General features: G+C 43.7%; 1 protein-coding gene and 17 non-coding genes across 18 annotated transcripts in view; 1 reads left to right on the top strand and 17 right to left on the bottom strand.

Annotated features, from left to right (window-relative positions):
• Positions 1-22,855, top strand: part of eogt (EGF domain-specific O-linked N-acetylglucosamine (GlcNAc) transferase) — a gene marked incomplete at its 3' end in the record, with an annotated part of 164,772 nt that overhangs the window by 114,898 nt on the left and 27,019 nt on the right. The gene's annotated exons all lie outside the window — the stretch shown is intronic.
• Positions 71-142, bottom strand: AC3HAE_009552 (transfer RNA glutamic acid (anticodon CUC)). The gene has a single exon. It is a non-coding gene; the product is annotated as a tRNA-Glu (tRNA).
• On the bottom strand, positions 1,200-1,271 carry AC3HAE_009540 (transfer RNA glutamic acid (anticodon CUC)). The gene has a single exon. It is a non-coding gene; the product is annotated as a tRNA-Glu (tRNA).
• AC3HAE_009528 (transfer RNA glutamic acid (anticodon CUC)) lies at positions 1,762-1,833 on the bottom strand. The gene has a single exon. It is a non-coding gene; the product is annotated as a tRNA-Glu (tRNA).
• Positions 2,036-2,107, bottom strand: AC3HAE_009516 (transfer RNA glutamic acid (anticodon CUC)). The gene has a single exon. It is a non-coding gene; the product is annotated as a tRNA-Glu (tRNA).
• Positions 2,868-2,939, bottom strand: AC3HAE_009504 (transfer RNA glutamic acid (anticodon CUC)). Its single transcript has one exon. It is a non-coding gene; the product is annotated as a tRNA-Glu (tRNA).
• Positions 3,430-3,501, bottom strand: AC3HAE_009489 (transfer RNA glutamic acid (anticodon CUC)). The gene has a single exon. It is a non-coding gene; the product is annotated as a tRNA-Glu (tRNA).
• Positions 4,272-4,343, bottom strand: AC3HAE_009477 (transfer RNA glutamic acid (anticodon CUC)). The gene has a single exon. It is a non-coding gene; the product is annotated as a tRNA-Glu (tRNA).
• AC3HAE_009465 (transfer RNA glutamic acid (anticodon CUC)) lies at positions 6,247-6,318 on the bottom strand. The gene has a single exon. It is a non-coding gene; the product is annotated as a tRNA-Glu (tRNA).
• On the bottom strand, positions 9,332-9,403 carry AC3HAE_009452 (transfer RNA glutamic acid (anticodon CUC)). The gene has a single exon. It is a non-coding gene; the product is annotated as a tRNA-Glu (tRNA).
• AC3HAE_009440 (transfer RNA glutamic acid (anticodon CUC)) lies at positions 9,611-9,682 on the bottom strand. Its single transcript has one exon. It is a non-coding gene; the product is annotated as a tRNA-Glu (tRNA).
• Positions 9,894-9,965, bottom strand: AC3HAE_009428 (transfer RNA glutamic acid (anticodon CUC)). The gene has a single exon. It is a non-coding gene; the product is annotated as a tRNA-Glu (tRNA).
• Positions 10,451-10,522, bottom strand: AC3HAE_009416 (transfer RNA glutamic acid (anticodon CUC)). Its single transcript has one exon. It is a non-coding gene; the product is annotated as a tRNA-Glu (tRNA).
• Positions 11,283-11,354, bottom strand: AC3HAE_009404 (transfer RNA glutamic acid (anticodon CUC)). Its single transcript has one exon. It is a non-coding gene; the product is annotated as a tRNA-Glu (tRNA).
• On the bottom strand, positions 13,807-13,878 carry AC3HAE_009392 (transfer RNA glutamic acid (anticodon CUC)). The gene has a single exon. It is a non-coding gene; the product is annotated as a tRNA-Glu (tRNA).
• AC3HAE_009380 (transfer RNA glutamic acid (anticodon CUC)) lies at positions 14,086-14,157 on the bottom strand. The gene has a single exon. It is a non-coding gene; the product is annotated as a tRNA-Glu (tRNA).
• Positions 14,369-14,440, bottom strand: AC3HAE_009864 (transfer RNA glutamic acid (anticodon CUC)). Its single transcript has one exon. It is a non-coding gene; the product is annotated as a tRNA-Glu (tRNA).
• AC3HAE_009742 (transfer RNA glutamic acid (anticodon CUC)) lies at positions 15,758-15,829 on the bottom strand. The gene has a single exon. It is a non-coding gene; the product is annotated as a tRNA-Glu (tRNA).

The raw sequence follows: 22,855 nt of genomic DNA, 5'->3' as shown, positions 1-22,855 counted from the left end.
GAATACTTTGACATTGGTTATCAACAGTGGGTTGTATTGGATTTGGTTGGACATCACCAATAAAGGTGAGTTCCCTAACCGGGAATCGAACCCGGGCCGCGGCGGTGAGAGCGCCGAATCCTAACCACTAGACCACCAGGGAGCTGTAGTGATTATTAACCATGTGACTTGGAACAGGCGGGTTCTTTAAAAGATACATCACGTATATTCCTGCATAATTGTGACATTTTGCAGTAAATGTTAAGCATGGAAGTCTACTTTTATTCGTTATTCACCTTCCCAATGAATACTTTGACATTGGTTATCAACAGTGGATGCATTGGATTTGCTTGGACATCACCAATAAAGGTGAGTTCCCTAACCGGGAATCGAACCCGGGCCGCGTCGGTGAGAGCGCCGAATCCTAACCACTAGACCACCAGGGAGCTTTAGTCATTATTAACCATGTGACTTGGACCAGGCGGGTTCTTTAAAAGATACACTCCATATATTCCTTCATAATTGTGACATTTTGCAGTAAATGTTAAGCATGGAAGTCTACTTTTGTTCGTTATTCACCTTCCCAATGAATACTTTGACATTGGTTATCAACAGTGGATGCATTGGATTTGCTTGGACATCACCAAGAAAGGTGAGTTCCCTAACTGGGAATCGAACCCGGGCCGCGGCGGTGAGAGCGCCGAATCCTAACCACTAGACCACCAGGGAGCTGCATTAAATATTAACCATGTGACTTGGACCAGGCGGGATCTTTAAAAGACACATTCCATATATTCCTTCATAATTGTGACATTTTGCAGTAAATGTTAAGCATGGAAGTCTACTTTTGCTCGTTATTCACCTTCCCAATGAATACTTTGACATTGATTATCAACAGTGGGTTGAATTGGATTGGACATCACCAATAATGGTGAGTTCCCTAACCGGGAATCGAACCCGGGCCGCGGCGGTGAGAGCTCCGAATCCTAACCACTAGACCACCAGGGAGCTGCAGTCATTATTAACCATGTGACTTGGACCAGGCGGGTTCTTTAAAAGATACACTCCATATATTCCTTCATAATTGTGACATTTTGCAGTAAATGTTAAGCATGGAAGTCTACTTTTCTTCGTTATTCACCTTCCCAATGAATACTTTGACATTGGTTATCAACAGTGGGTTGTATTGGATTTGGTTGGACATCACCAATAAAGGTGAGTTCCCTAACCGGGAATCGAACCCGGGCCGCGGCGGTGAGAGCGCCGAATCCTAACCACTAGACCACCAGGGAGCTGTAGTGATTATTAACCATGTGACTTGGAACAGGCGGGTTCTTTAAAAGATACATCACGTATATTCCTGCATAATTGTGACATTTTGCAGTAAATGTTAAGCATGGAAGTCTACTTTTGTTCGTTATTCACCTTCCCAATGAATACTTTGACATTGGTTATCAACAGTGGATGCATTGGATTTGCTTGGACATCACCAATAAAGGTGAGTTCCCTAACCGGGAATCGAACCCGGGCCGCGGCGGTGAGAGCACCGAATCCTAACCACTAGACCACCAGGGAGCTGTAGTCATTATTAACCATGTGACTTGGACCAGGCGGGATCTTTAAAAGATACATTCCATATATTCCTTCATAATTGTGACATTTTGCAGTAAATGTTAAGCATGGAAGTCTACTTTTGTTCGTTTTTCACCTTCCCAATGAATACTTTGACATTGGTTATCAACAGTGGGTTGAATTGGATTGGACATCACCAATAATGGTGAGTTCCCTAACCGGGAATCGAACCCGGGCCGCGGCGGTGAGAGCGCCGAATCCTAACCACTAGACCACCAGGGAGCTGTAGTCATTATTAACCATGTGACTTGGACCAGGCGGGTTCTTTAAAAGATACACTCAATATATTCCTTCATAATTGTGACATTTTGCAGTAAATGTTAAGCATGGAAGTCTACTTTTCTTCGTTATTCACCTTCCCAATGAATACTTTGACATTGGTTATCAACAGTGGGTTGAATTGGACATCACCAATAATAGTGAGTTCCCTAACCGGGAATCGAACCCGGGCCGCGGCGGTGAGAGCGCCGAATCCTAACCACTAGACCACCAGGGAGCTGTAGTGATTATTAACCATGTGACTTGGAACAGGCGGGTTCTTTAAAAGATACATCATGTATATTCCTTCATAATTGTGACATTTTGCAGTAAATGTTAAGCATGGAAGTCCACTTTTGCTCGTTATTCACCTTCCCAATGAATACTTTGACTATCAACAGTGGGTTGAATTGGACATCACCAATAATGCAGAGTTCCCTAACCGGGAATCGAACCCGGGCCGACGGCGGTGAGAGCGCCGAATCCTAACCACTAGACCACCAGGGAGCTGCATTAAATATTAACCATGTGACTTGGACCAGGCGGGATCTTTAAAAGATACATTCCATATATTCCTTCATAATTGTGACATTTTGCAGTAAATGTTAAGCATGGAAGTCTACTTTTGCTCGTTATTCACCTTCCCAATGAATACTTTGACATTGATTATCAACAGTGGGTTGAATTGGATTGGACATCACCAATAATGGTGAGTTCCCTAACCAGGAATCGAACCCGGGCCGCGGCGGTGAGAGCGCCGAATCCTAACCACTAGACCACCAAGGAGCTGCAGTTATTATTAACCATGTGACTTGGACCAGGCGGGTTCTTTAAAAGATACACTCCATATATTCCTTCATAATTGTGACATTTTGCAGTAAATGTTAAGCATGGAAGTCTACTTTTCTTCGTTATTCACCTTCCCAATGAATACTTTGACATTGGTTATCAACAGTGGGTTGTATTGGATTTGGTTGGACATCACCAATAAAGGTGAGTTCCCTAACCGGGAATCGAACCCGGGCCACGGCGGTGAGAGCGCCGAATCCTAACCACTAGACCACCAGGGAGCTGTAGTGATTATTAACCATGTGACTTGGAACAGGCGGGTTCTTTAAAAGATACATCACATATATTCCTGCATAATTGTGACATTTTGCAGTAAATGTTAAGCATGGAAGTCTACTTTTGTTCGTTATTCACCTTCCCAATGAATACTTTGACATTGGTTATCAACAGTGGATGCATTGGATTTGCTTGGACATCACCAAGAAAGGTGAGTTCACTAACTGGGAATCGAACCCGGGCCGCGGCGGTGAGAGCGCCGAATCCTAACCACTAGACCACCAGGGAGCTGCATTAAACATTAACCATGTGACTTGGACCAGGCGGGATCTTTAAAAGATACATTCCATATATTCCTTCATAATTGTGACATTTTGCAGTAAATGTTAAGCATGGAAGTCTACTTTTGCTCGTTATTCACCTTCCCAATGAATACTTTGACATTGATTATCAACAGTGGGTTGAATTGGATTGGACATCACCAATAATGGTGAGTTCCCTAACCGGGAATCGAACCCGGGCCGCGGCGGTGAGAGCGCCGAATCCTAACCACTAGACCACCAGGGAGCTGTAGTGGATATTAACCATGTGACTTGGAACAGGCGGGTTCTTTAAAAGATACATCACGTATATTCCTGCATAATTGTGACATTTTGCAGTAAATGTTAAGCATGGAAGTCTACTTTTGTTCGTTATTCACCTTCCCAATGAATACTTTGACATTGGTTATCAACAGTGGGTTGAAATGGATTGGACATCACCAATAATGGTGAGTTCCCTAACCGGAAATCGAACCCGGCCCGCGGCGGTGAGAGCGCCGAATCCTAACCACTAGACCACCAGGGAGCTGTAGTCATTATTAACCATGTGACTTGGACCAGGCGGGTTCTTTAAAAGATACACTCAATATATTCCTTCATAATTGTGACATTTTGCAGTAAATGTTAAGCATGGAAGTCTACTTTTCTTCGTTATTCACCTTCCCAATGAATACTTTGACATTGGTTATCAACAGTGGGTTGAATTGGATTGGACATCACCAATAATGGTGAGTTCCCTAACCGGGAATCGAACCCTGGCCGCGGCGGTGAGAGCGCAGAGTCCTAACCACTACACCACCAGGGAGCTGCAGACATTGTTAACCATGTGACTTGGACCAGGCGGGTTCTTTAAAAGATACACTCCATATATTGCTTCATAATTGTGACATTTTGCAGTAAATGTTAAGCATGGAAGTCTACTTTTCTTCGTTATTCACCTTCCCAATGAATACTTTGACATTGGTTATCAACAGTGGGTTGTATTGGATTTGGTTGGACATCACCAATAAAGGTGAGTTCCCTAACCGGGAATCGAACCCGGGCCGCGGCGGTGAGAGCGCCGAATCCTAACCACTAGACCACCAGGGAGCTGTAGTGATTATTAACCATGTGACTTGGAACAGGCGGGTTCTTTAAAAGATACATCACGTATATTCCTGCATAATTGTGACATTTTGCAGTAAATGTTAAGCATGGAAGTCTACTTTTGTTCGTTATTCACCTTCCCAATGAATACTTTGACATTGGTTATCAACAGTGGATGCATTGGATTTGCTTGGACATCACCAATAAAGGTGAGTTCCCTAACCGGGAATCGAACCCGGGCCGCGTCGGTGAGAGCGCTGAATCCTAACCACTAGACCACCAGGGAGCTGTAGTCATTATTAACCATGTGACTGGGACCAGGCGGGTTCTTTAAAAGATACACTCCATATATTCCTTCATAATTGTGACATTTTGCAGTAAATGTTAAGCATGGAAGTCTACTTTTGTTCGTTATTCACCTTCCCAATGAATACTTTGACATTGGTTATCAACAGTGGATGCATTGGATTTGCTTGGACATCACCAAGAAAGGTGAGTTCCCTAACTGGGAATCGAACCCGGGCCGCGGCAGTGAGAGCGCCGAATCCTAACCACTAGACCACCAGGGAGCTGCATTAAATATTAACCATGTGACTTGGACCAGGCGGGATCTTTAAAAGACACATTCCATATATTCTTTCATAATTGTGACATTTTGCAGTAAATGTTAAGCATGGAAGTCTACTTTTGCTCGTTATTCACCTTCCCAATGAATACTTTGACATTGATTATCAACAGTGGGTTGAATTGGATTGGACATCACCAATAATGGTGAGTTCCCTAACCGGGAATCGAACCCGGGCCGCGGCGGTGAGAGCTCCGAATCCTAACCACTAGACCACCAGGGAGCTGCAGTCATTATTAACCATGTGACTTGGACCAGGCGGGTTCTTTAAAAGATACACTCCATATATTCCTTCATAATTGTGACATTTTGCAGTAAATGTTAAGCATGGAAGTCTACTTTTCTTCGTTATTCACCTTCCCAATGAATACTTTGACATTGGTTATCAACAGTGGGTTGTATTGGATTTGGTTGGACATCACCAATAAAGGTGAATTCCCTAACCGGGAATCGAACCCGAGCCGCGGCGGTGAGAGCGCCGAATCCTAACCACTAGACCACCAGGGAGCTGTAGTGATTATTAACCATGTGACTTGGAACAGGCGGGTTCTTTAAAAGATACATCACGTATATTCCTGCATAATTGTGACATTTTGCAGTAAATGTTAAGCATGGAAGTCTACTTTTGTTCGTTATTCACCTTCCCAATGAATACTTTGACATTGGTTATCAACAGTGGATGCATTGGATTTGCTTGGACATCACCAATAAAGGTGAGTTCCCTAACCGGAAATCGAACCCGGCCCGCGGCGGTGAGAGCGCCGAAACCTAACCACTAGACCACCAGGGAGCTGTAGTCATTATTAACCATGTGACTTGGACCAGGCGGGTTCTTTAAAAGATACACTCAATATATTCCTTCATAATTGTGACATTTTGCAGTAAATGTTAAGCATGGAAGTCTACTTTTCTTCGTTATTCACCTTCCCAATGAATACTTTGACATTGGTTATCAACAGTGGGTTGAATTGGATTGGACATCACCAATAATGGTGAGTTCCCTAACCGGGAATCGAACCCGGGCCGCGGCGGTGAGAGCGCAGAGTCCTAACCACTACACCACCAGGGAGCTGCAGACATTGTTAACCATGTGACTTGGACCAGGCGGGTTCTTTAAAAGATACACTCCATATATTGCTTCATAATTGTGACATTTTGCAGTAAATGTTAAGCATGGAAGTCTACTTTTCTTCGTTATTCACCTTCCCAATGAATACTTTGACATTGGTTATCAACAGTGGGTTGTATTGGATTTGGTTGGACATCACCAATAAAGGTGAGTTCCCTAACCGGGAATCGAACCCGGGCCGCGGCGGTGAGAGCGCCGAATCCTAACCACTAGACCACCAGGGAGCTGTAGTGATTATTAACCATGTGACTTGGAACAGGCGGGTTCTTTAAAAGATACATCACGTATATTCCTGCATAATTGTGACATTTTGCAGTAAATGATAAGCATGGAAGTCTACTTTTGTTCGTTATTCACCTTCCCAATGAATACTTTGACATTGGTTATCAACAGTGGATGCATTGGATTTGCTTGGACATCACCAATAAAGGTGAGTTCCCTAACCGGGAATCGAACCCGGGCCGCGTCGGTGAGAGCGCCGAATCCTAACCACTAGACCACCAGGGAGCTGTAGTCATTATTAACCATGTGACTTGGACCAGGCGGGTTCTTTAAAAGATACACTCCATATATTCCTTCATAATTGTGACATTTTGCAGTAAATGTTAAGCATGGAAGTCTACTTTTGTTCGTTATTCACCTTCCCAATGAATACTTTGACATTGGTTATCAACAGTGGATGCATTGGATTTGCTTGGACATCACCAAGAAAGGTGAGTTCCCTAACTGGGAATCGAACCCGGGCCGCGGCAGTGAGAGCGCCGAATCCTAACCACTAGACCACCAGGGAGCTGCATTAAATATTAACCATGTGACTTGGACCAGGCGGGATCTTTAAAAGACACATTCCATATATTCCTTCATAATTGTGACATTTTGCAGTAAATGTTAAGCATGGAAGTCTACTTTTGCTCGTTATTCACCTTCCCAATGAATACTTTGACATTGATTATCAACAGTGGGTTGAATTGGATTGGACATCACCAATAATGGTGAGTTCCCTAACCGGGAATCGAACCCGGGCCGCGGCGGTGAGAGCCCCGGATCCTAACCACTAGACCACCAGGGAGCTGTAGTGATTATTAACCATGTGACTTGGAACAGGCGGGTTCTTTAAAAGATACATCACGTATATTCCTGCATAATTGTGACATTTTGCAGTAAATGTTAAGCATGGAAGTCTACTTTTGTTCGTTATTCACCTTCCCAATGAATACTTTGACATTGGTTATCAACAGTGGATGCATTGGATTTGCTTGGACATCACCAATAAAGGTGAGTTCCCTAACCGGGAATCGAACCCGGGCCGCGGCGGTGAGAGCACCGAATCCTAACCACTAGACCACCAGGGAGCTGTAGTCATTATTAACCATGTGACTTGGACCAGGCGGGATCTTTAAAAGATACATTCCATATATTCCTTCATAATTGTGACATTTTGCAGTAAATGTTAAGCATGGAAGTCTACTTTTGTTCGTTTTTCACCTTCCCAATGAATACTTTGACATTGGTTATCAACAGTGGGTTGAATTGGATTGGACATCACCAATAATGGTGAGTTCCCTAACCGGGAATCGAACCCGGGCCGTGGCGGTGAGAGCGCCGAATCCTAACCACTAGACCACCAGGGAGCTGTACTCATTATTAACCATGTGACTTGGACCAGGCGGGTTCTTTAAAAGATACATCATGTATATTCCTTCATAATTGTGACATTTTGCAGTAAATGTTAAGCATGGAAGTCCACTTTTGCTCGTTATTCACCTTCCCAATGAATACTTTGACTATCAACAGTGGGTTGAATTGGATTGGACATCACCAATAATGCAGAGTTCCCTAACCGGGAATCGAACCCGGGCCGACGGCGGTGAGAGCTCCGAATCCTAACCACTAGACCACCAGGGAGCTGCATTAAATATTAACCATGTGACTTGGACCAGGCGGGATCTTTAAAAGATACATTCCATATATTCCTTCATAATTGTGACATTTTGCAGTAAATGTTAAGCATGGAAGTCTACTTTTGCTCGTTATTCACCTTCCCAATGAATACTTTGACATTGATTATCAACAGTGGGTTGAATTGGATTGGACATCACCAATAATGGTGAGTTCCCTAACCGGGAATCGAACCCGGGCCGCGGCGGTGAGAGCGCCGAATCCTAACCACTAGACCACCAAGGAGCTCCAGTTATTATTAACCATGTGACTTGGACCAGGCGGGTTCTTTAAAAGATACACTCCATATATTCCTTCATAATTGTGACATTTTGCAGTAAATATTAAGCATGGAAGTCTACTTTTCTTCGTTATTCACCTTCCCAATGAATACTTTGACATTGGTTATCAACAGTGGGTTGTATTGGATTTGGTTGGACATCACCAATAAAGGTGAGTTCCCTAACCGGGAATCGAACCCGCGCCACGGCTGTGAGAGCGCCGAATCCTAACCACTAGACCACCAGGGAGCTGTAGTGATTATTAACCATGTGACTTGGAACAGGCGGGTTCTTTAAAAGATACATCACATATATTCCTGCATAATTGTGACATTTTGCAGTAAATGTTAAGCATGGAAGTCTACTTTTGTTCGTTATTCACCTTCCCAATGAATACTTTGACATTGGTTATCAACAGTGGATGCATTGGATTTGCTTGGACATCACCAATAAAGGTGAGTTCCCTAACCGGGAATCGAACCCGGGCCGCGGTGGTGAGAGCGCCGAATCCTAACCACTAGACCACCAGGGAGCTGTAGTAAATATTAACCATGAGACTTGGACCAGGCGGGATCTTTAAAAGATACATTCCATATATTCCTTCATAATTGTGACATTTTGCAGTAAATGTTAAGCATGGAAGTCTACTTTTGTTCGTTTTTCACCTTCCCAATGAATACTTTGACATTGGTTATCAACAGTGGGTTGAATTGGATATCACCAATAATGGTGAGTTCCCTAACGGGGAATCGAACCCGGGCCGCGGCGGTGAGAGCGCCGAATCCAAACCACTAGACCACCAGGGAGCTGTAGTCATTATTAACCATGTGACTTGGACCAGGCGGGTTCTTTAAAAGATACACTCAATATATTCCTTCATAATTGTGACATTTTGCAGTAAATGTTAAGCATGGAAGTCTACTTTTCTTCGTTATTCACCTTCCCAATGAATACTTTGACATTGGTTATCAACAGTGGGTTGTATTGGATTTGGTTGGACATCACCAATAAAGGTGAGTTCCCTAACCGGGAATCGAACCCGGGCCGCGGCGGTGAGAGCGCCGAATCCTAACCACTAGACCACCAGGGAGCTGTAGTGATTATTAACCATGTGACTTGGAACAGGCGGGTTCTTTAAAAGATACATCACGTATATTCCTTCATAATTGTGACATTTTGCAGTAAATGTTAAGCATGGAAGTCTACTTTTGCTCGTTATTCACCTTCCCAATGAATACTTTGACATTGATTATCAACAGTGGGTTGAATTGGATTGGACATCACCAATAATGGTGAGTTCCCTAACCGGGAATCGAACCCGGGCCGCGGCGGTGAGAGCGCCGAATCCTAACCACTAGACCACCAGGGAGCTGTAGTCATTATTAACCATGTGAATTGGACCAGGCGGGTTCTTTAAAAGATACACTCGATATATTCCTTCATAATTGTGACATTTTGCAGTAAATGTTAAGCATGGAAGTCTACTTTTGTTCGTTATTCACCTTCCCAATGAATACTTTGACATTGGTTATCAACAGTGGATGCATTGGATTTGCTTGGACATCACCAATAAAGGTGAGTTCCCTAACCGGGAATCGAACCCGGGCCGCGGCGGTGAGAGCGCCGAATCCTAACCACTAGACCACCAGGGAGCTGCAGTGATTATTAACCATGTGACTTGGAACAGGCGGGTTCTTTAAAAGATACATCACGTATATTCCTGCATAATTGTGACATTTTGCAGTAAATGTTAAGCATGGAAGTCTACTTTTGTTCGTTATTCACCTTCCCAATGAATACTTTGACATTGGTTATCAACAGTGGATGCATTGGATTTGCTTGGACATCACCAATAAAGGTGAGTTCCCTAACCGGGAATCGAACCCGGGCCGCGGCGGTGAGAGCGCCGAATCCTAACCACTAGACCACCAGCGAGCTGTAGTCATTATTAACCATGTGACTTGGACCAGGCGGGTTCTTTAAAAGATACACTCCATATATTCCTTCATAATTGTGACATTTTGCAATAAATATTAAGCATGGAAGTCTACTTTTGTTCGTTATTCACCTTCCCAATGAATACTTTGACATTGGTTATCAACAGTGGGTTGAATTGGACATCACCAATAAAGGTGAGTTCCCTAACCGGGAATCGAACCCGGGCCGCGGCGGTGAGAGCGCCGAATCCTAACCACTAGACCACCAGGGAGCTGTAGTGATTATTAACCATGTGACTTGGAACAGGCGGGTTCTTTAAAAGATACATCATGTATATTCCTTCATAATTGTGACATTTTGCAGTAAATGTTAAGCATGGAAGTCCACTTTTGCTCGTTATTCACCTTCCCAATGAATACTTTGACTATCAACAGTGGGTTGAATTGGACATCACCAATAATGCAGAGTTCCCTAACCGGGAATCGAACCCGGGCCGACGGCGGTGAGAGCGCCGAATCCTAACCACTAGACCACCAGGGAGCTGCATTAAATATTAACCATGTGACTTGGACCAGGCGGGATCTTTAAAAGATACATTCCATATATTCCTTCATAATTGTGACATTTTGCAGTAAATGTTAAGCATGGAAGTCTACTTTTGCTCGTTATTCACCTTCCCAATGAATACTTTGACATTGATTATCAACAGTGGGTTGAATTGGATTGGACATCACCAATAATGGTGAGTTCCCTAACCAGGAATCGAACCCGGGCCGCGGCGGTGAGAGCGCCGAATCCTAACCACTAGACCACCAAGGAGCTGCAGTTATTATTAACCATGTGACTTGGACCAGGCGGGTTCTTTAAAAGATACACTCCATATATTCCTTCATAATTGTGACATTTTGCAGTAAATGTTAAGCATGGAAGTCTACTTTTCTTCGTTATTCACCTTCCCAATGAATACTTTGACATTGGTTATCAACAGTGGGTTGTATTGGATTTGGTTGGACATCACCAATAAAGGTGAGTTCCCTAACCGGGAATCGAACCCGGGCCACGGCGGTGAGAGCGCCGAATCCTAACCACTAGACCACCAGGGAGCTGTAGTGATTATTAACCATGTGACTTGGAACAGGCGGGTTCTTTAAAAGATACACTCCATATATTCCTTCATAATTGTGACATTTTGCAGTAAATGTTAAGCATGGAAGTCTACTTTTCTTCATTATTCACCTTCCCAATGAATACTTTGACATTGGTTATCAACAGTGGGTTGTATTGGATTTGGTTGGACATCACCAATAAAGGTGAGTTCCCTAACCGGGAATCGAACCCGGGCCGCGGCGGTGAGAGCTCCGAATCCTAACCACTAGACCACCAGGGAGCTGTAGTGATTATTAACCATGTGACTTGGAACAGGCGGGTTCTTTAAAAGATACATCACGTATATTCCTGCATAATTGTGACATTTTGCAGTAAATGTTAAGCATGGAAGTCTACTTTTGTTCGTTATTCACCTTCCCAATGAATACTTTGACATTGGTTATCAACAGTGGATGCATTGGATTTGCTTGGACATCACCAATAAAGGTGAGTTCCCTAACCGGGAATCGAACCCGGGCCGCGGCGGTGAGAGCACCGAATCCTAACCACTAGACCACCAGGGAGCTGTAGTCATTATTAACCATGTGACTTGGACCAGGCGGGATCTTTAAAAGATACATTCCATATATTCCTTCATAATTGTGACATTTTGCAGTAAATGTTAAGCATGGAAGTCTACTTTTGTTCGTTTTTCACCTTCCCAATGAATACTTTGACATTGGTTATCAACAGTGGGTTGAATTGGATTGGACATCACCAATAATGGTGAGTTCCCTAACCGGGAATCGAACCCGGGCCGTGGCGGTGAGAGCGCCGAATCCTAACCACTAGACCACCAGGGAGCTGTACTCATTATTAACCATGTGACTTGGACCAGGCGGGTTCTTTAAAAGATACATCATGTATATTCCTTCATAATTGTGACATTTTGCAGTAAATGTTAAGCATGGAAGTCCACTTTTGCTCGTTATTCACCTTCCCAATGAATACTTTGACTATCAACAGTGGGTTGAATTGGATTGGACATCACCAATAATGCAGAGTTCCCTAACCGGGAATCGAACCCGGGCCGACGGCGGTGAGAGCTCCGAATCCTAACCACTAGACCACCAGGGAGCTGCATTAAATATTAACCATGTGACTTGGACCAGGCGGGATCTTTAAAAGATACATTCCATATATTCCTTCATAATTGTGACATTTTGCAGTAAATGTTAAGCATGGAAGTCTACTTTTGCTCGTTATTCACCTTCCCAATGAATACTTTGACATTGATTATCAACAGTGGGTTGAATTGGATTGGACATCACCAATAATGGTGAGTTCCCTAACCGGGAATCGAACCCGGGCCGCGGCGGTGAGAGCGCCGAATCCTAACCACTAGACCACCAAGGAGCTCCAGTTATTATTAACCATGTGACTTGGACCAGGCGGGTTCTTTAAAAGATACACTCCATATATTCCTTCATAATTGTGACATTTTGCAGTAAATATTAAGCATGGAAGTCTACTTTTCTTCGTTATTCACCTTCCCAATGAATACTTTGACATTGGTTATCAACAGTGGGTTGTATTGGATTTGGTTGGACATCACCAATAAAGGTGAGTTCCCTAACCGGGAATCGAACCCGCGCCACGGCTGTGAGAGCGCCGAATCCTAACCACTAGACCACCAGGGAGCTGTAGTGATTATTAACCATGTGACTTGGAACAGGCGGGTTCTTTAAAAGATACATCACATATATTCCTGCATAATTGTGACATTTTGCAGTAAATGTTAAGCATGGAAGTCTACTTTTGTTCGTTATTCACCTTCCCAATGAATACTTTGACATTGGTTATCAACAGTGGATGCATTGGATTTGCTTGGACATCACCAATAAAGGTGAGTTCCCTAACCGGGAATCGAACCCGGGCCGCGGTGGTGAGAGCGCCGAATCCTAACCACTAGACCACCAGGGAGCTGTAGTAAATATTAACCATGAGACTTGGACCAGGCGGGATCTTTAAAAGATACATTCCATATATTCCTTCATAATTGTGACATTTTGCAGTAAATGTTAAGCATGGAAGTCTACTTTTGTTCGTTTTTCACCTTCCCAATGAATACTTTGACATTGGTTATCAACAGTGGGTTGAATTGGATATCACCAATAATGGTGAGTTCCCTAACGGGGAATCGAACCCGGGCCGCGGCGGTGAGAGCGCCGAATCCAAACCACTAGACCACCAGGGAGCTGTAGTCATTATTAACCATGTGACTTGGACCAGGCGGGTTCTTTAAAAGATACACTCAATATATTCCTTCATAATTGTGACATTTTGCAGTAAATGTTAAGCATGGAAGTCTACTTTTCTTCGTTATTCACCTTCCCAATGAATACTTTGACATTGGTTATCAACAGTGGGTTGTATTGGATTTGGTTGGACATCACCAATAAAGGTGAGTTCCCTAACCGGGAATCGAACCCGGGCCGCGGCGGTGAGAGCGCCGAATCCTAACCACTAGACCACCAGGGAGCTGTAGTGATTATTAACCATGTGACTTGGAACAGGCGGGTTCTTTAAAAGATACATCACGTATATTCCTTCATAATTGTGACATTTTGCAGTAAATGTTAAGCATGGAAGTCTACTTTTGCTCGTTATTCACCTTCCCAATGAATACTTTGACATTGATTATCAACAGTGGGTTGAATTGGATTGGACATCACCAATAATGGTGAGTTCCCTAACCGGGAATCGAACCCGGGCCGCGGCGGTGAGAGCGCCGAATCCTAACCACTAGACCACCAGGGAGCTGTAGTCATTATTAACCATGTGAATTGGACCAGGCGGGTTCTTTAAAAGATACACTCGATATATTCCTTCATAATTGTGACATTTTGCAGTAAATGTTAAGCATGGAAGTCTACTTTTGTTCGTTATTCACCTTCCCAATGAATACTTTGACATTGGTTATCAACAGTGGATGCATTGGATTTGCTTGGACATCACCAATAAAGGTGAGTTCCCTAACCGGGAATCGAACCCGGGCCGCGGCGGTGAGAGCGCCGAATCCTAACCACTAGACCACCAGGGAGCTGCAGTGATTATTAACCATGTGACTTGGAACAGGCGGGTTCTTTAAAAGATACATCACGTATATTCCTGCATAATTGTGACATTTTGCAGTAAATGTTAAGCATGGAAGTCTACTTTTGTTCGTTATTCACCTTCCCAATGAATACTTTGACATTGGTTATCAACAGTGGATGCATTGGATTTGCTTGGACATCACCAATAAAGGTGAGTTCCCTAACCGGGAATCGAACCCGGGCCGCGGCGGTGAGAGCGCCGAATCCTAACCACTAGACCACCAGCGAGCTGTAGTCATTATTAACCATGTGACTTGGACCAGGCGGGTTCTTTAAAAGATACACTCCATATATTCCTTCATAATTGTGACATTTTGCAATAAATATTAAGCATGGAAGTCTACTTTTGTTCGTTATTCACCTTCCCAATGAATACTTTGGCATTGGTTATCAACAGTGGGTTGAATTGGACATCACCAATAAAGGTGAGTTCCCTAACCGGGAATCGAACCCGGGCCGCGGCGGTGAGAGCGCCGAATCCTAACCACTAGACCACCAGGGAGCTGTAGTGATTATTAACCATGTGACTTGGAACAGGCGGGTTCTTTAAAAGATACATCATGTATATTCCTTCATAATTGTGACATTTTGCAGTAAATGTTAAGCATGGAAGTCCACTTTTGCTCGTTATTCACCTTCCCAATGAATACTTTGACTATCAACAGTGGGTTGAATTGGACATCACCAATAATGCAGAGTTCCCTAACCGGGAATCGAACCCGGGCCGACGGCGGTGAGAGCGCCGAATCCTAACCACTAGACCACCAGGGAGCTGCATTAAATATTAACCATGTGACTTGGACCAGGCGGGATCTTTAAAAGATACATTCCATATATTCCTTCATAATTGTGACATTTTGCAGTAAATGTTAAGCATGGAAGTCTACTTTTGCTCGTTATTCACCTTCCCAATGAATACTTTGACATTGATTATCAACAGTGGGTTGAATTGGATTGGACATCACCAATAATGGTGAGTTCCCTAACCAGGAATCGAACCCGGGCCGCGGCGGTGAGAGCGCCGAATCCTAACCACTAGACCACCAAGGAGCTGCAGTTATTATTAACCATGTGACTTGGACCAGGCGGGTTCTTTAAAAGATACACTCCATATATTCCTTCATAATTGTGACATTTTGCAGTAAATGTTAAGCATGGAAGTCTACTTTTCTTCGTTATTCACCTTCCCAATGAATACTTTGACATTGGTTATCAACAGTGGGTTGTATTGGATTTGGTTGGACATCACCAATAAAGGTGAGTTCCCTAACCGGGAATCGAACCCGGGCCACGGCGGTGAGAGCGCCGAATCCTAACCACTAGACCACCAGGGAGCTGTAGTGATTATTAACCATGTGACTTGGAACAGGCGGGTTCTTTAAAAGATACATCACATATATTCCTGCATAATTGTGACATTTTGCAGTAAATGTTAAGCATGGAAGTCTACTTTTGTTCGTTATTCACCTTCCCAATGAATACTTTGACATTGGTTATCAACAGTGGATGCATTGGATTTGCTTGGACATCACCAAGAAAGGTGAGTTCACTAACTGGGAATCGAACCCGGGCCGCGGCGGTGAGAGCGCCGAATCCTAACCACTAGACCACCAGGGAGCTGCATTAAACATTAACCATGTGACTTGGACCAGGCGGGATCTTTAAAAGATACATTCCATATATTCCTTCATAATTGTGACATTTTGCAGTAAATGTTAAGCATGGAAGTCTACTTTTGCTCGTTATTCACCTTCCCAATGAATACTTTGACATTGATTATCAACAGTGGGTTGAATTGGATTGGACATCACCAATAATGGTGAGTTCCCTAACCGGGAATCGAACCCGGGCCGCGGCGGTGAGAGCGCCGAATCCTAACCACTAGACCACCAGGGAGCTGTAGTGGATATTAACCATGTGACTTGGAACAGGCGGGTTCTTTAAAAGATACATCACGTATATTCCTGCATAATTGTGACATTTTGCAGTAAATGTTAAGCATGGAAGTCTACTTTTGTTCGTTATTCACCTTCCCAATGAATACTTTGACATTGGTTATCAACAGTGGGTTGAAATGGATTGGACATCACCAATAATGGTGAGTTCCCTAACCGGAAATCGAACCCGGCCCGCGGCGGTGAGAGCGCCGAATCCTAACCACTAGACCACCAGGGAGCTGTAGTCATTATTAACCATGTGACTTGGACCAGGCGGGTTCTTTAAAAGATACACTCAATATATTCCTTCATAATTGTGACATTTTGCAGTAAATGTTAAGCATGGAAGTCTACTTTTCTTCGTTATTCACCTTCCCAATGAATACTTTGACATTGGTTATCAACAGTGGGTTGAATTGGATTGGACATCACCAATAATGGTGAGTTCCCTAACCGGGAATCGAACCCTGGCCGCGGCGGTGAGAGCGCAGAGTCCTAACCACTACACCACCAGGGAGCTGCAGACATTGTTAACCATGTGACTTGGACCAGGCGGGTTCTTTAAAAGATACACTCCATATATTGCTTCATAATTGTGACATTTTGCAGTAAATGTTAAGCATGGAAGTCTACTTTTCTTCGTTATTCACCTTCCCAATGAATACTTTGACATTGGTTATCAACAGTGGGTTGTATTGGATTTGGTTGGACATCACCAATAAAGGTGAGTTCCCTAACCGGGAATCGAACCCGGGCCGCGGCGGTGAGAGCGCCGAATCCTAACCACTAGACCACCAGGGAGCTGTAGTGATTATTAACCATGTGACTTGGAACAGGCGGGTTCTTTAAAAGATACATCACGTATATTCCTGCATAATTGTGACATTTTGCAGTAAATGTTAAGCATGGAAGTCTACTTTTGTTCGTTATTCACCTTCCCAATGAATACTTTGACATTGGTTATCAACAGTGGATGCATTGGATTTGCTTGGACATCACCAATAAAGGTGAGTTCCCTAACCGGGAATCGAACCCGGGCCGCGTCGGTGAGAGCGCTGAATCCTAACCACTAGACCACCAGGGAGCTGTAGTCATTATTAACCATGTGACTGGGACCAGGCGGGTTCTTTAAAAGATACACTCCATATATTCCTTCATAATTGTGACATTTTGCAGTAAATGTTAAGCATGGAAGTCTACTTTTGTTCGTTATTCACCTTCCCAATGAATACTTTGACATTGGTTATCAACAGTGGATGCATTGGATTTGCTTGGACATCACCAAGAAAGGTGAGTTCCCTAACTGGGAATCGAACCCGGGCCGCGGCAGTGAGAGCGCCGAATCCTAACCACTAGACCACCAGGGAGCTGCATTAAATATTAACCATGTGACTTGGACCAGGCGGGATCTTTAAAAGACACATTCCATATATTCTTTCATAATTGTGACATTTTGCAGTAAATGTTAAGCATGGAAGTCTACTTTTGCTCGTTATTCACCTTCCCAATGAATACTTTGACATTGATTATCAACAGTGGGTTGAATTGGATTGGACATCACCAATAATGGTGAGTTCCCTAACCGGGAATCGAACCCGGGCCGCGGCGGTGAGAGCTCCGAATCCTAACCACTAGACCACCAGGGAGCTGCAGTCATTATTAACCATGTGACTTGGACCAGGCGGGTTCTTTAAAAGATACACTCCATATATTCCTTCATAATTGTGACATTTTGCAGTAAATGTTAAGCATGGAAGTCTACTTTTCTTCGTTATTCACCTTCCCAATGAATACTTTGACATTGGTTATCAACAGTGGGTTGTATTGGATTTGGTTGGACATCACCAATAAAGGTGAATTCCCTAACCGGGAATCGAACCCGGGCCGCGGCGGTGAGAGCGCCGAATCCTAACCACTAGACCACCAGGGAGCTGTAGTGATTATTAACCATGTGACTTGGAACAGGCGGGTTCTTTAAAAGATACATCACGTATATTCCTGCATAATTGTGACATTTTGCAGTAAATGTTAAGCATGGAAGTCTACTTTTGTTCGTTATTCACCTTCCCAATGAATACTTTGACATTGGTTATCAACAGTGGATGCATTGGATTTGCTTGGACATCACCAATAAAGGTGAGTTCCCTAACCGGAAATCGAACCCGGCCCGCGGCGGTGAGAGCGCCGAAACCTAACCACTAGACCACCAGGGAGCTGTAGTCATTATTAACCATGTGACTTGGACCAGGCGGGTTCTTTAAAAGATACACTCAATATATTCCTTCATAATTGTGACATTTTGCAGTAAATGTTAAGCATGGAAGTCTACTTTTCTTCGTTATTCACCTTCCCAATGAATACTTTGACATTGGTTATCAACAGTGGGTTGAATTGGATTGGACATCACCAATAATGGTGAGTTCCCTAACCGGGAATCGAACCCGGGCCGCGGCGGTGAGAGCGCAGAGTCCTAACCACTACACCACCAGGGAGCTGCAGACATTGTTAACCATGTGACTTGGACCAGGCGGGTTCTTTAAAAGATACACTCCATATATTGCTTCATAATTGTGACATTTTGCAGTAAATGTTAAGCATGGAAGTCTACTTTTCTTCGTTATTCACCTTCCCAATGAATACTTTGACATTGGTTATCAACAGTGGGTTGTATTGGATTTGGTTGGACATCACCAATAAAGGTGAGTTCCCTAACCGGGAATCGAACCCGGGCCGCGGCGGTGAGAGCGCCGAATCCTAACCACTAGACCACCAGGGAGCTGTAGTGATTATTAACCATGTGACTTGGAACAGGCGGGTTCTTTAAAAGATACATCACGTATATTCCTGCATAATTGTGACATTTTGCAGTAAATGATAAGCATGGAAGTCTACTTTTGTTCGTTATTCACCTTCCCAATGAATACTTTGACATTGGTTATCAACAGTGGATGCATTGGATTTGCTTGGACATCACCAATAAAGGTGAGTTCCCTAACCGGGAATCGAACCCGGGCCGCGTCGGTGAGAGCGCCGAATCCTAACCACTAGACCACCAGGGAGCTGTAGTCATTATTAACCATGTGACTTGGACCAGGCGGGTTCTTTAAAAGATACACTCCATATATTCCTTCATAATTGTGACATTTTGCAGTAAATGTTAAGCATGGAAGTCTACTTTTGTTCGTTATTCACCTTCCCAATGAATACTTTGACATTGGTTATCAACAGTGGATGCATTGGATTTGCTTGGACATCACCAAGAAAGGTGAGTTCCCTAACTGGGAATCGAACCCGGGCCGCGGCAGTGAGAGCGCCGAATCCTAACCACTAGACCACCAGGGAGCTGCATTAAATATTAACCATGTGACTTGGACCAGGCGGGATCTTTAAAAGACACATTCCATATATTCCTTCATAATTGTGACATTTTGCAGTAAATGTTAAGCATGGAAGTCTACTTTTGCTCGTTATTCACCTTCCCAATGAATACTTTGACATTGATTATCAACAGTGGGTTGAATTGGATTGGACATCACCAATAATGGTGAGTTCCCTAACCGGGAATCGAACCCGGGCCGCGGCGGTGAGAGCCCCGGATCCTAACCACTAGACCACCAGGGAGCTGCAGTCATTATTAACCATGTGACTTGGACCAGGCGGGTTCTTTAAAAGATACACTCCATATATTCCTTCATAATTGTGACATTTTGCAGTAAATGTTAAGCATGGAAGTCTACTTTTCTTCATTATTCACCTTCCCAATGAATACTTTGACATTGGTTATCAACAGTGGGTTGTATTGGATTTGGTTGGACATCACCAATAAAGGTGAGTTCCCTAACCGGGAATCGAACCCGGGCCGCGGCGGTGAGAGCTCCGAATCCTAACCACTAGACCACCAGGGAGCTGTAGTGATTATTAACCATGTGACTTGGAACAGGCGGGTTCTTTAAAAGATACATCACGTATATTCCTGCATAATTGTGACATTTTGCAGTAAATGTTAAGCATGGAAGTCTACTTTTGTTCGTTATTCACCTTCCCAATGAATACTTTGACATTGGTTATCAACAGTGGATGCATTGGATTTGCTTGGACATCACCAATAAAGGTGAGTTCCCTAACCGGGAATCGAACCCGGGCCGCGGCGGTGAGAGCACCGAATCCTAACCACTAGACCACCAGGGAGCTGTAGTCATTATTAACCATGTGACTTGGACCAGGCGGGATCTTTAAAAGATACATTCCATATATTCCTTCATAATTGTGACATTTTGCAGTAAATGTTAAGCATGGAAGTCTACTTTTGTTCGTTTTTCACCTTCCCAATGAATACTTTGACATTGGTTATCAACAGTGGGTTGAATTGGATTGGACATCACCAATAATGGTGAGTTCCCTAACCGGGAATCGAACCCGGGCCGTGGCGGTGAGAGCGCCGAATCCTAACCACTAGACCACCAGGGAGCTGTACTCATTATTAACCATGTGACTTGGACCAGGCGGGTTCTTTAAAAGATACATCATGTATATTCCTTCATAATTGTGACATTTTGCAGTAAATGTTAAGCATGGAAGTCCACTTTTGCTTGTTATTCACCTTCCCAATGAATACTTTGACTATCAACAGTGGGTTGAATTGGATTGGACATCACCAATAATGCAGAGTTCCCTAACCGGGAATCGAACCCGGGCCGACGGCGGTGAGAGCTCCGAATCCTAACCACTAGACCACCAGGGAGCTGCATTAAATATTAACCATGTGACTTGGACCAGGCGGGATCTTTAAAAGATACATTCCATATATTCCTTCATAATTGTGACATTTTGCAGTAAATGTTAAGCATGGAAGTCTACTTTTGCTCGTTATTCACCTTCCCAATGAATACTTTGACATTGATTATCAACAGTGGGTTGAATTGGATTGGACATCACCAATAATGGTGAGTTCCCTAACCGGGAATCGAACCCGGGCCGCGGCGGTGAGAGCGCCGAATCCTAACCACTAGACCACCAAGGAGCTCCAGTTATTATTAACCATGTGACTTGGACCAGGCGGGTTCTTTAAAAGATACACTCCATATATTCCTTCATAATTGTGACATTTTGCAGTAAATATTAAGCATGGAAGTCTACTTTTCTTCGTTATTCACCTTCCCAATGAATACTTTGACATTGGTTATCAACAGTGGGTTGTATTGGATTTGGTTGGACATCACCAATAAAGGTGAGTTCCCTAACCGGGAATCGAACCCGCGCCACGGCTGTGAGAGCGCCGAATCCTAACCACTAGACCACCAGGGAGCTGTAGTGATTATTAACCATGTGACTTGGAACAGGCGGGTTCTTTAAAAGATACATCACATATATTCCTGCATAATTGTGACATTTTGCAGTAAATGTTAAGCATGGAAGTCTACTTTTGTTCGTTATTCACCTTCCCAATGAATACTTTGACATTGGTTATCAACAGTGGATGCATTGGATTTGCTTGGACATCACCAATAAAGGTGAGTTCCCTAACCGGGAATCGAACCCGGGCCGCGGTGGTGAGAGCGCCGAATCCTAACCACTAGACCACCAGGGAGCTGTAGTAAATATTAACCATGAGACTTGGACCAGGCGGGATCTTTAAAAGATACATTCCATATATTCCTTCATAATTGTGACATTTTGCAGTAAATGTTAAGCATGGAAGTCTACTTTTGTTCGTTTTTCACCTTCCCAATGAATACTTTGACATTGGTTATCAACAGTGGGTTGAATTGGATATCACCAATAATGGTGAGTTCCCTAACGGGGAATCGAACCCGGGCCGCGGCGGTGAGAGCGCCGAATCCAAACCACTAGACCACCAGGGAGCTGTAGTCATTATTAACCATGTGACTTGGACCAGGCGGGTTCTTTAAAAGATACACTCAATATATTCCTTCATAATTGTGACATTTTGCAGTAAATGTTAAGCATGGAAGTCTACTTTTCTTCGTTATTCACCTTCCCAATGAATACTTTGACATTGGTTATCAACAGTGGGTTGTATTGGATTTGGTTGGACATCACCAATAAAGGTGAGTTCCCTAACCGGGAATCGAACCCGGGCCGCGGCGGTGAGAGCGCCGAATCCTAACCACTAGACCACCAGGGAGCTGTAGTGATTATTAACCATGTGACTTGGAACAGGCGGGTTCATTAAAAGATACATCACGTATATTCCTTCATAATTGTGACATTTTGCAGTAAATGTTAAGCATGGAAGTCTACTTTTGCTCGTTATTCACCTTCCCAATGAATACTTTGACATTGATTATCAACAGTGGGTTGAATTGGATTGGACATCACCAATAATGGTGAGTTCCCTAACCGGGAATCGAACCCGGGCCGCGGCGGTGAGAGCGCCGAATCCTAACCACTAGACCACCAGGG

The sequence above is a fragment of the Micromesistius poutassou genome (genome assembly GCF_964030765.1).
Source record: "Micromesistius poutassou genome assembly, chromosome: 2".
Lineage (NCBI taxonomy): Eukaryota > Metazoa > Chordata > Actinopteri > Gadiformes > Gadidae > Micromesistius > Micromesistius poutassou.
Note: the sequence above shows the minus strand (reverse complement) of the source record. Positions and strands in the feature narration are given on the sequence as shown.